Source organism: Panthera uncia (genome assembly GCF_023721935.1).
Source record: "Panthera uncia isolate 11264 chromosome B3 unlocalized genomic scaffold, Puncia_PCG_1.0 HiC_scaffold_1, whole genome shotgun sequence".
Lineage (NCBI taxonomy): Eukaryota > Metazoa > Chordata > Mammalia > Carnivora > Felidae > Panthera > Panthera uncia.
This window is the reverse complement of record NW_026057582.1, coordinates 28,171,833-28,183,281: the sequence shown is the minus strand read 5'-3', so window position 1 is coordinate 28,183,281 and position 11,449 is coordinate 28,171,833. Positions and strand designations below refer to the sequence as shown.

Here is an 11,449-nt window from a genome sequence, read left to right as displayed (position 1 = left end):
TCTCTTCTCTTCTCTTCTCTTCTCTTCTCTTCTCTTCTCTTCTCTTCATGTTTATTTTTGAGAGGGATAGGAGAGAGAGGGAGACAGGATCCAAGCAGGCTCTGTGCTGTCAGTGCAGAGCCCAGTGCAGGGCTCGAACTCTCGAACTGTGAGATTGTGACCTATGCCAAAGTTCGATGCTTAACGAACTGAGCCACCCAGGCGCCCCCACAATATAAAATTATAAACTTAAGTGTGGCAATAACTGCCATGAATAAAGTAAAAAAATAAACTGGGCAAAAACAAAACAAATAGAAACAAACAAACAAAAAAAAGAAAAAATAAACTGGACAAATTATTATTATGCTGATAATGCATAATATATGCATAATATATGCATAATATATGCATTATACCTTAATGTACAAAGAATTCTTATGAAGTCAAAAGAAATATGAACAATTCATTAACAGCATGGCCAAAGGATTTGAACAATGCTAATATAAGAAGAAATATTAATGTCTGTAAATATATGAAAAGACTAGTTGATCAACCTTAATAATAAGAAGAAACACAGAAGTGAAAACTTTTCATTTTTCACCTATCAGTGAGCAAGGATTGAAACCCACTATGGGGTGCCTTGCTGTCTCAGTGAGTAGAGCATGCAACCCTGGGGTTGTAAGTTCAAGCCCCATGTTGGGGGTAGAGATAATGTAAAAAAAAAAATAAAAGAAACTCCTTGCTACTAAAGATATGGGGAGATAGGCATTCTCATGTGTTGCTCATGGGAGTTTAATTTGTGTTTATTTGGTTAATTTTTTTTGATGTTTATTTTTGAGAGAGAGAGAGACCGCATGCAAGCAGGTGAGGGGCAGAGAGACAGGGAGGCACAGAATCTAAAGCAGGCTCCAGGCTCTGAGCTGTTAGCACAGAGCCTGACATGGGGCTTGAACTCATGAACTGCAAGGTCATGACCTGAGTCGAAGTTGGATGCTTACCAGAGTAAGCCACCCAGGCTCCCTAGTTTCTGTTTATTTGGAAGCAAGTTGTCAATTGAGTCTGCAAATACATAGGCCTTTTGGAGATAATTTGGCAGTTAAGTCTAAAAACGTACACACATTTTGACCTAGGATTTCCACTTTTGGAAATTTATGTTATACAAATATTACCATAAGAGTGCCAAGAAATGTAGACAAGCATATTTGTTGAAGCATTATGTGTAACAGTGAGAATTTTCAGATAATTTCAATAGTGTGTTACTTACGGCTTATCCAATCAGTAGTATAAGGTAATCGTTAATAGTAGGATTTTTTTTTTTTTTTTTTTTTGGCTTATCCAATCAGTAGTTAAGGTAGTATAAGGTAGTACCTTATATCAGTAGTATAAGGTAATGGTTAATAGTAGGCTTTTTTTTTTTTTAAGTTGATTTATTTATTTTTGAGAGAGAGAGCACGTGAGTGAGCACACAAGCCAGGAAGGGGCAGAGAGAGAGGGAGACACAGAATCCAAAACAGGTTCCAGGCTCTGAGCTGTCAGCACAGAGCCCGACATGGGGCTTGAACCCAGGTACCCTGAGATCATGATCTGAGCTGAAGTTGGATGCTCAACCAGCTGAGCACCCAGGCACCCCCTAAGTATAATCTTTTAATTACAATAGTAAAACTTAAAAAAAAAGCAGGGGTGCCTTAGTTGGTTGAGTGTCCAAGGCTCTTGATTTTGGCTCAGGTCATGATCCCAGGGTCATGGGATTGAGCCCTGTGTTGGGCTCTGTGCTGAGCCTGGAGCCTGCTTGGGATTTCCTCTCTCCTTTGGCCCCTCTCCCCTGCTGGCTTGCGCAAATGCTCTCTCTCTTAAAAAACAAAACAAAACAAAAAAAAAAAGGCAGACAGAAAACAAGGTTCAAAACAAAACAAGCACTACACTGTATTAAAAATACCTCCACAGTTTTTGCTGCTTGAGAAGTATTCTCCCTGTTTGAGGATTCGCATGCCTTGGGTGGCTGGACATGTACTTGCATCCTGTTCTGAAGTAAGGAGAAGGGAGAAGGAATTAAAACAAAGCCTCTGAGTTTATCGTGTAGGAGATGTGGGGAATCTGGCTTCATAGGAACTCACTTCCCACATACTTACCATTTCCCAAAGGACCCCACCCTCCCTGACACTTACAACATTTATATAGTGAGTAATCCTTCCCTCTGCCGCTGAAATGAAAGCATTTATAATGGCTATAGCACTTGTTTTTCTGAACCTTAAAAATAGCTTTAAAATTTTTTTTTTAGCACTTATTTATTTTGGAGAAACAGCACAAGCAAGGGAGGGGCAGAGAGAGAGGGAGACACAGAATCTGAAGCAGGCTCTATCTAGGCTCTGAGCTGTCAGTCAGGACAGAACCCAATGGAGGGCTCAAACCCATGAACCATGAGATCATGACTTTACCCGAAGTCGGACGCCTAACTGACTGAGCCACCCAGGCCCCCCGAAAATAGCTTTTAAAGGCAAAACTATGGAGGCGGTAAAAAAAAAAAAAAAAATCAGTGGTTTCCCAGAGTTGTAGTAGGGAGAGAGAGATAAATAAACAGAATATAGAGGATTTTTAGGACAGTGAAACTATTCTATATGATACTATGGTGGATACATATTATTATACATTTTTCAAAACCCATGGAATATGTGACACAAGACTGAACCTTAATGTAAACTATGGACTTTGGGTGATAGTGACATGTTAATGTACATTCATTGATTGTACACTCTGGTATAGGATGTTGATGAGGTAGAAAGGCTGTGTGAGGGCAAGGGGTACATGTAAACTCTGTACTTTGTTTTTTTATGTTTATTTTGAGAGAGCATGTGTGCACCGGCACATGGGGGCTGGTTGGGGAGGGACAGAGAAAGAAGGAGAGGGAGAATTCCCAGCAGGCTCCACGATGTCAGTACAGAGCCGACCTGGGGCTCAATCCCCTAACTGTGAGATCATAGACCTGAGTCAAAATCAAGAGTCCGAAGTTTAGCCAACTGAGTCATCCAACGGCCCTATGAACTCTGTACTTTCTGCTCAGTTTTGCTGTGAACCTAAAATTGCTCTAAAGAGTAAAGTCTATTTTTAAAGATAGAAATGACCTACCAAGCCACACACACAAAAGGCCTATATGTTCTTTATCTTTTAGAAGTCTGTGCTAAAATACCTCTGAATGAAATGATGCATCCAAATTTGCCTCATACACAGGGGCAGGATGTATGGGAAAATAGATGAAATAAGATTAGCCATGAGTTAATAATTGAAGCTGAGTGAAGGGCACATGGGACTTCATTTTACATTTCTGGCAGTATTTGTTTTAACTTTTTCCATAATAAAAAAGTGGTTTTTTTTAATTAATGCTAAGTCATCATCTTAATATTTAGCTGCGAAGATTTTTCATTTTGGAAATCTATTAGTAGTTCTAGTGTTACTCTCCTTATTTAACACTTTGAAAGCACCTACACACCCCTTTGAGAAAGACCCTTTATTTTTTAGAACAGCTTTATCGAGGTATAATTGGCATTCAGTAAACTACCCCTATTTAAAGTATGCGATTTGATAAGTTTTGACATGTGAATATATCCTTGAAACAACCACCACAGTCAATGAACTTAATCACCCTCAAAGTTCCTCGTGTTCCTTTGCAGTCTTTGCCTCTTGCCTCTCCACAGCTACTCCTCATCCCCAGGCAAGTACTGATCAAATTTTTGTCACTATACTCTAGTTTTCACTTCCTAGACTTTTGTACAGATGAGATCATACAGTACATACTTTTTTGTCTGGCTTCTTTTTTCTTTTCTTTATTTTTAAATACTTATTTTTGAGAGAGAGCAAGCGGGGGAGGGACAGAGAGGGGGACAGAGGTTCTGAAGTGGGCTCTTCACTGATAGCAGAGAGCCCAAAGCAAGGCTCAAACTTAGGGAACTATGAGATCATGACTTGAGCTGAAGTTGGATGCTTCGGTGGATGCTTGGTGGCCAACTGAGCCACCTAGGTGCTTTTCTTTCCTTTCTTTTTTTTTTTTTTTTTTAATTTTTTTAACATTTATTCATTTTTGAAAGGCAGAGAGAGAGCGCGAACGGGGGAGGGGCAGAGAGAGAGGGAGACACAGAAACAGAAGCAGGCTCCAGGCTCCGAGCTGTCAGCACAGAGCCCGACGCGGGGCTCGAACTCACGGACCGCGAGATCACAACCTGAGCCAAAGTCAGCCGCTTAACCGACTGAGCCACCCAGGCGCCCCGTTTTTATTTTCTTAACAGTGTTTTTTGAGAAGTGGAACTATGTCGGTTTAGATACTGATGAAATCTTTTGTATCAGTTTTTTGCTTTGTAGACCTTTTTTTGGGTGTCATATCTAAAACATCTTTGCTTAACTCAGGTTCTCAAAAGTTTGTATGTTTTCTTCCGGAAACTTGACAGTTTTAGGTTTTATATTTAAGTCTGTATAGTATAATTTTTTTGTACATCATATGAGATATGGAAAAAGTTCGTTTTTCTCCATTTGGATTTCCAATTGTTTCAGTACCATTTGTTGAAAAATTCTCCACCAAATTGCCTTTGTACCTTTGGCAAAAATCAATTGTCTAAATATGTATCTTTTTATTTCTGGACTTTCTGGTCTGTTCTGTTGGTCTATTTGTCGGTCTTTGTGCCACTACATTTTCTTGATTATTGTAACTGTATAAGAAGTCTTGAAATCAAATAGCATTCATTCTCTAACTTTGCAAGTTGTTTCAGATAACATAGGTCCTTTGTATTCCCATATGGATTTTGCAAGCGTTTCTACAAAAAAAGCCTGCTGGAATTTTGACTGAGATTACATTGAATCTATAGATCAGCTGGGAGTGAAGTATTGGTATAATTGACACCTTAACAGTAATGAGTCTTGGAGAGCCTGGGTGACTAAGTTGGTTAAGCATCTGACTTCGGCTCAGGCATGATCTTATGGTTCATGGGTTTGATCCCAGCACAGATCCTGCTTGGGATTCTCTCTCTTTGTCTCTCTCTACCCCGTCCCTCACTCACGCTTTCTCTCTCTCTCAAAATAAATAAAATTAAAAAAAAAAAAAAAAAGATGGGAATGCAAGCTGGTGCAGCCACTCTGGAAAACAGTATAGAGGTTCCTCAAAAAATTAAAAATAGAACTACCCTACAACCCACAATTGTACCAGTAGGCATTTATCCATGGGATAGAGGTGTGCTGTTTCGAAGGGACACATGCACCCCCATGTTTATAGCAGCACTATCAACAATAGCCAAAGTATGGAAAGAGCCCAAATGTCCATCCACGGATGAATGGATAAAGAAGATGTGGTATATATATACAATGGAGTATTACTCGCAATCAAAAAGAATGAAATCTTGCCATTTGCAACTACGTGGATGGAACTAGAGGGTATTGTGCTAAGTGAAATTTGTCAGAGAAAGACAAAAATCATATGACTTCCCTCATATGAGGACTTTAAGAGACAAAACAGATGAACATAAGGGAAGGGAAACAAAAATAATATAAAATCAGGGAGGGGGACAAAACAGAGGAGACTCATAAATATGGAGAACAAACTGAGGGTTACTGGAGGGGTTGTGGGAGGGGGAATGGGTTAAACGGGTAAGGGGCACTAAGGAATCTACTCCTGAAATCATTGTTGCACTATATACTAATTTGGATGTAAATTAAAAATAATTAAAAATAAAGAATTAAAAAATTAAAGAAAAGAAACAACCATGAGCCTTTCAATCCATGAACACAACGTATCCATACATTTATTTAGGTCTTTAAAATTTTTTTTAAAAATTTTTTTATGTTTATTTTTGAGAGAGAGAGAGGGAGACACAACCTGAAATAGGCTCCAGGCTCGGAGCTGTCAGCACAGAGCCCAATGTGGGGCTCGAACTCATGAGCCACGAGATCACAACCTGAGCAGGAGTTGAACACTTAACTAACTGAGCCACCCAGGCACCCTCCCAAAAACATTTTTTTTTTTTTAAGTTGTGGTAAATAATATATAACAAAATTTAAAACTTACTATCTTAGCCATTTTTAAGTGTCCCGTTCAGTAGTGTTAACTGTACTCACATTGTGGTGCAACAGAGCTCTACAAATTTTTCAACTTGTAAAACTGAAACTCTACACACTGAAGAACAACTCCTCGTTTCCCTCTTCCCCCAGTGCCTGGCAATCGCAATTATGCTTTCTGTTTTTTTGAGTTGATACTTGATACTTCAACAAGTAGAATTGTACAACATTTGTCTTTTTGTGACTTGTTTCACTTAGTATAATGTCCTCAGAGTTTCATCCATGTTTTAACATGTGACAAGATTTCCTTCTCTTTTAAGGCTGAATAATATTCCATTATACATATGTACCACATTTTCTTTATCTGTTGATGGACATTTGAGTAGCTCTCCCTTGGCTATTGTGAATAATGCTGCAGTGACCACTGGTGTGCAAATATCTCTTTAAGATATTGCTTTCAATTATTTTGGATATATACCCAGAAGTAGGGTTGCTGGACCATATGATATTTCTGCTTTTAATCTTTTGTCTATAAATGCCATGCCATTTTACCTTCCTACCCATAGTGCACAAGGGTTTCAGTTTCTCTGCATCCTAATATTTGTTACTGTTTTGTTAGTAGCCATCCTAATGGGTATAAGATGATATCTCATTGTAGTTTTGATTTGTATTTCTCTAATGATTAGTGATCTTGAACATCTTTTTTTTTTTTTTTTTTTTTTTTTTAAGTTTATTTTTCAGGGAGAGGGCAGAAGCGGGAGAGGGTCAGGAGCACCCAGGTGGCTCAGTCAGTTGGGCGTCCGACTTCGGCCCAGGTCATGATCCTGCACTTCGTGGGTTCAAGCCCCGTGTCGGGCTCTGCTGACAGCTTAGAGCCTGGAGCCTGCTTCAGATTCTGTGTCTCGCTTCCTCTCTGCCCCTCCCCTGCTTGCATTCTGTCTTTCTGTTTCCCAGTAAATAAATAAATACTTAAAAAAAAAAAAGGCAGGGAGGGACAGAGAGAAGGAGAGACAGAATCCCAAGCAGGCTCTGCGCCTTCAGCCCAGAGCCCAATGTGGGGCTCGAACTCATGAACTGTGAGATCATGACCTGAGCCCAAACCAAGAGTCAGACACTCAACTGACTGCACCACCCAGGCACCCCAAAAGCTATTTTTTAATGTTTTATTTATTTTTGAAAGAGAGCGTGCGTGAGCAGGGAGGGGCAGAGAGAGGGAGACACAGAATCCAAAGCAGGCTCCAGGCTCTGAGCTGTCAACACAGAGCCTGATGCAGGGCTTGAACTCATGAACCGTGAATTCATGACCTGAGCCAAAGTTGGAAGCGTAACCGACTTAGCCACCCAGGTGCCCCTTGAACATCTTTTTATATGCTTGTTGGCCTTTTGTCTATGTTGTTTGGAGGAATGTCTGTTCAAGTCTTTTGCCCATTTTAAATGAGATTATTTGTTTTTTGTTGTCGTTGTGTTACATCCAAATATATTCTGGATATTTACCCTTTATCAGATACATGATTCGCAAATATTTTCTCCCATTCTGTGGTTCTTTTTTACTCTGTTGATTGTTTTTTTGATGCAAAGAAGTCTTAAAGTTTGATGTAGTCTCATTTTTCTGTATTTGCTCTTGCTCTTTAATTTCTCTGAGCAAATATTTTGTAGTTTTCAATGCACAAGTATATTTGGGGCTCCTCAAGATCATGCTCATGTTCAGTGATTAGCTAGAAGGCCTCACAGAACTCTGAAAAGCTATTATACTCACTGGTTATAGTTTATTATAGAGAAAGGATACAAATTAAAATTAGTGACAGAAAAATGCATGTAGGGCAGAGTCCAGGAGATACCAGGCACAAGCTTCCAGTTGTTTTCTCCCAGCGGAGTTGGAGGAGCAGTACTTAATTCTTCCAGGAACAGCATGTGACAACATGCAGAGTATTGCCAACCAGGAAGCTTACTTGAGCTTTGGTGTCCAGGAGTTTTATTGGCCGTTGATCATGTAGACATGACTGACCATAGTTCTCCAGCCCCTCCCAAGGTCAAGCAGATACCTTGTGGCCCAAGACTTCCACCACAGATCACATTGTTAGCAATGTGACCCAAAGCTTCATGTAAATAAAAACACTCTTAACAGGCAGGATATTCCAAAGGCTTAGAGGTTATCGCCCAGGAACTAGGCCAAATCTTTCTTTGGTATGTACAGGGGTTGGACACCCCTTGACCTGCTGAGTTCATCCTTTACAGTAGGCCTTTCACATCTTTTCATCTTTCAGGTCTCAGCTCAAATACCACTTCCTCAGGAAGATATTATCTGACCACATTATCTAAAAGTAGTCCCATCCCACGTATTTTTTATCACATCACCCTGTTATAGTACCATCCCACATTTATTACCTCTCTCCCCCTGTTTGAAATCAGTTCATGAGAACAAATACGTTATCTGTCCTTTGTCTCCTATATATCTGGCATTCACTTTTTTTTTTAATTTTTTTTTAACATTTATTTATTTTTGAGACAGAGGCAGAGCATGAACGGGGGAGGGGGAGAGAGAGGGGGAGACACAGAATCTGAAACAGGCTCCAGGCTCCGAGCTGTCAGCACAGAGCCCGACTCGGGGCTCGAACTCACAGACCGTGAGATCATGACCTGAGCCGAAGTCGGAAGCTTAACCGACCGAGCCACCCAGGCGCCCTGAGCATTCACTTTTTAAAAAATTAATTAGTAAGTGTAGTAATTATACCTAGAAACTAAAACAAAGTACCAAATATGGTTCTAAGTAGCATAAGCCAATGGCAAAGGATATGAATACTTAGTTAATAGAAAAAAAAATGCTCATCTTTCCTAATAATAAAAGAAATAGAAGTTAAAATTATACTGCGAGCCCATATTTAACCTATCAAATTGGTAAAAAGCCAAGCATTTCATAGTTTACTGTGTTGACAAGGGCTTGTTGAGATAGGAACTCTTCTATACTGTTGAGTCTTTAAATTGGCACAACCCGTAGGGAGGGGGATTTGGCAATTGTATCAGGACTTCAAATGTGTTTGTACTTTGACCCAGCAGTTTTACTTCAGGAAACTTACCTACAAATATGTTCCGCACATGTGAAACAACTTGCAGGGGGAATTCATTGTAGCAGTGTTTGTTAATGGCAAAAAGTTGGAAGGAAGTTAAATGTCTGTCTTTAGGGATTGGCCTAATAAATTATGATACATTCATACACTAGTTATGTAGCTGGTTTAAGTTTTTTTTTGTTTTTTGTTTTTTTTTTTTTTTCAAGGAATAAGGGTGTACTTTATGTACTGGTGTGTAAAAAAATCTCTAAGATCCGTAGTTAAGCAAAGAAATAAAAATACAGAGTGCATTTATTGTGCTACCATTTCTGTGTTAAGGCAGAATGAGAATATATATTGTATTTGCTTGTATATACCTAAAGAAACTTTGAAAGGATTTGCAGAGAACAATGACTGGTAACCTGGAGGATGAGACAACTAAGTAGAGAGTTACTGGGAGATTTTCTTATTTCTTATACTCTTTGACTTTAGAACCATGTGAAAGTTTTACTTGTTTAAATAAATTTTATTAAAAAAATTTAAAACCTATAGTCAGTTTTAAGAATAGTATCTGAGGTACTATAAAGAGGAAGGGTGCATTAGACAGTGCTCTAGCATCCCATATCAGCTTCAAGGGCAGGGCAGGGTGGGGTTGGCGTTCATTATAAACTGGAACATCCAGTTGAGTACTGTGAAAGAACATATTATGATTGCCTCTTTCATGCTAGACTTACCCAATTACACTGTTCATGGAGCCTAATAGGACAGCTGTGGTGCCCTAGAAAGAACAGATTTCAAAAGCAAGAGACTTCAATTTGATTCCTGCCTCTGCTGTTGGACTTGAGATTTTGAACAAATTGTTTTAGTGTTCATGTACCAAAATCTTTTTCAACATAGGAAAAGAATAAATGAAATGATGTGAGCATGTTTTGTAAATGATCAAATACTATATAGAGAGAGCTATTATTATTTGTATTTTAGGTTGTTGGTTTTTTTTTAATGTTTTATTTATTTTTGAGAGAGAGAGAGCAGGCTGGGGAGGGGCAGAGAGGGAGACAGAGAATCTGAAACCAAGAGGGCTCTGTACTGACAGCAACAAGTCTGATGTGGGTCTCTAACTCAGAACCTCAAGATCATGACCTGAGCCAAAGTTGGACGCAACAGACTAAGCCCCCTAGGCACCCATATTTGTATTTTAGTTTATACTGCACATTAATCGACCCATTAAGTTGGTTATAATTGTATTGCTGAACACTAGTCACAAACATAACATTCTTATCAGCATATGACTTCACCTCCTTTAGAGAAAATAGAAATATGAATTCCCTCAACTCTGCTCCTCAGCTACCTGTCACACTGTGTCCCTGTCTTCCCGAGCCTTCATTTCCTTCCTACTGGACTTGGCCACTCCAGTGATGTGTGTTCAGCAAAAATTATCTTTCTTGTTGAGTGGTATATATATTTCTACCTTTGGTGCTTTGGAATAGTTTCCTTCCCATTCCTCATAGGGTTTGAGAGTCTTCATAAATACTTTCTCTGTGAGGTCAAAGAGTTACTTCCTGACCTCCAGGCTGAAGTAGAGGGCATCAGTTCCTTTGTAAGGCCAACTCCTCGATCCTTTTGTTCCCCTCCATTTATCCCCTACCCTATTCCCTGGCTTATATCATCAGTCTCTTCCACTAGTCCTAACTCTGTACTGTGACTTGATAAGTACATTCAAATCTCTAACACCCCTAAAATGTTTTCAAATGTGAATCCCTTCTGTTGTCACATCTTTTAAAAATTTTTTTGCTTCAAAGAATGATTGCCTTTAATTTCTCAGTTTCCATTCATTCCCCAGTTTATTATGATTTATGATCTGACTTCCCTCTTAACTTTATTACTTTTGTAAAAATATTGGCCAACTTCCTGCTGCTAAATTCGGTGGCTTTTCATTTCTCATACAGCCTGACTGTTGATGACACCTCTGAAATGTACTTCTCCTTTGGCTTCTGTGATGTATTGGTTCCTGGAATTTCTGGGTTCCTGGGTTCCTCTCCCCTATTCTTTTTTTTGTTTTTTAACGTAGCATTCTTTTTTTCTTTAATACTTATTTACTTTGAGAGAGCAAGAGTCAGAGTGTGCACAAACAGGGGAGGAGCAGAGGAGGAGCAGGAGAGAATCCCAAGCAGGCTCCATCCACACTGCCAGCACAGAGCCCGATGTGGGGCTTGAAAACCCACCAGCAGTGCGAGCGTGGCCTGAGCTGAAATCAAGAGTCAGACACTTAACTGACTGAGCCGCCCAGGCTCCCCCCTATTCTCTTAATCTCTTTGGCTGGTTTTTCTCCTATCACCTGCTGCTGAAGTTTAGAGGTTATTCACTTGGTCGTCATCCCCCTTTGTCTCAGCGCC

At 39.6% G+C, this 11,449-nt stretch overlaps 1 protein-coding gene and 1 long non-coding RNA gene across 3 annotated transcripts in view; both read left to right on the top strand.

Annotated features, from left to right (window-relative positions):
• The window catches only part of LOC125909365 (uncharacterized), a 17,774-nt gene extending 7,928 nt beyond the window's left edge, over positions 1 to 9,846 (top strand). The window contains exons 1-2 of the long non-coding RNA XR_007453665.1: positions 1 to 1,267; positions 1,367 to 9,846. The exon at positions 1 to 1,267 is cut by the window's left edge and continues 7,928 nt beyond it. This is a non-coding gene — a long non-coding RNA (uncharacterized LOC125909365). The remainder of the gene's footprint in view (positions 1,268 to 1,366) is intronic.
• The window catches only part of PSEN1 (presenilin 1), a 76,355-nt gene that overhangs the window by 18,106 nt on the left and 46,800 nt on the right, over positions 1 to 11,449 (top strand). The window lies entirely within an intron of this gene.